Source organism: Gekko japonicus, unplaced genomic scaffold (genome assembly GCF_001447785.1).
Source record: "Gekko japonicus isolate JY-2015 unplaced genomic scaffold, Gekko_japonicus_V1.1 scaffold2972, whole genome shotgun sequence".
Classification (NCBI taxonomy): Eukaryota; Metazoa; Chordata; class Lepidosauria; order Squamata; family Gekkonidae; genus Gekko; species Gekko japonicus.
The window spans coordinates 191,737-192,588 of record NW_015168133.1 but is presented as its reverse complement, the minus strand read 5'-3'; the positions used below and the strand labels follow the sequence as shown (position 1 = coordinate 192,588).

The window sequence follows — 852 nt, the reverse complement described above, 5'->3', positions numbered from 1 at the left end:
ACCAAAGAGCAGCCCCCCGAATCCCCACCTTGGCAAGGTGATGGGCCATAAGGTCATAGTCAGCTGCGACAGACGCCACTGTTAGATCTAGTAACAACAGCAGCGCTGACCTGCCTTGGTCAAGATGTCTCCGGAGATTATCCATGAGGGCAACCAGAGCCATTCTTAGCCAGGATGGAAACCAGACTGGAACGGGTCCAGGATAGAGGAGTCGTCCAGGAGCTGCTCTGCTACCACTTTCTCAACTGCCTTACCCAGAAAGGGGAGGTTCGACACTGGGCGGTAGTTGGCCGGATCCCGAGGATCCAAAGATGGCTTTGTCAAGAGCGGTCTCATCACTCCCTCCTTCAAGGCCCCTGGGAAAGTCTTTTATCATATTCTTTATCGTATCTCCAAACTCATAAGAGCAAGAAGCTTGAGATTCTTGGGGAACTAGTTGGTGAACCAAATGTCAAATCAGAGTGGAAACACCCACCCACGGGATACACACACAGTTCTGGATGCCCTGCATCCATTACCTCTGTGAGTCGTATATCTGCTGGCACCCGGTCTCCCATGGAAAGGCATACAACGTCCCCAGGTACAAGTTCTCGGGCCAGAAGATGTTGCAGTTTTCCTTCCCTCACACTGTATTTTCATAGACAAAAAAAAGGAAGATATTCTAGGAGCAGATCAGAATTGTTGAAGGACTTGTGATGAAGCTTTGCAGTGGTCCATAAATATCTCACGTGTTCTGTCCACTGCCAGTTCTAGGAAGGAAGGGAGGGAGGGAGGGAGGGAGGAAGGGAGGGAGAGAGGGAGGGAGGAAGGAAGGAAGGAAGGAAGGAAGGAAGGAAGGAAGGAAGGAAGGAA

The 852-nt window shown here is 50.8% G+C and overlaps 1 long non-coding RNA gene across 1 annotated transcript in view; it reads right to left on the bottom strand.

Annotated features, from left to right (window-relative positions):
• Positions 1 to 532: 532 nt before the first annotated feature.
• The window catches only part of LOC107113576, a 5,417-nt gene continuing 5,097 nt past the window's right edge, over positions 533 to 852 (bottom strand). The window contains exon 3 of the long non-coding RNA XR_001482619.1: positions 533 to 627. This is a non-coding gene — a long non-coding RNA (uncharacterized LOC107113576). The remainder of the gene's footprint in view (positions 628 to 852) is intronic.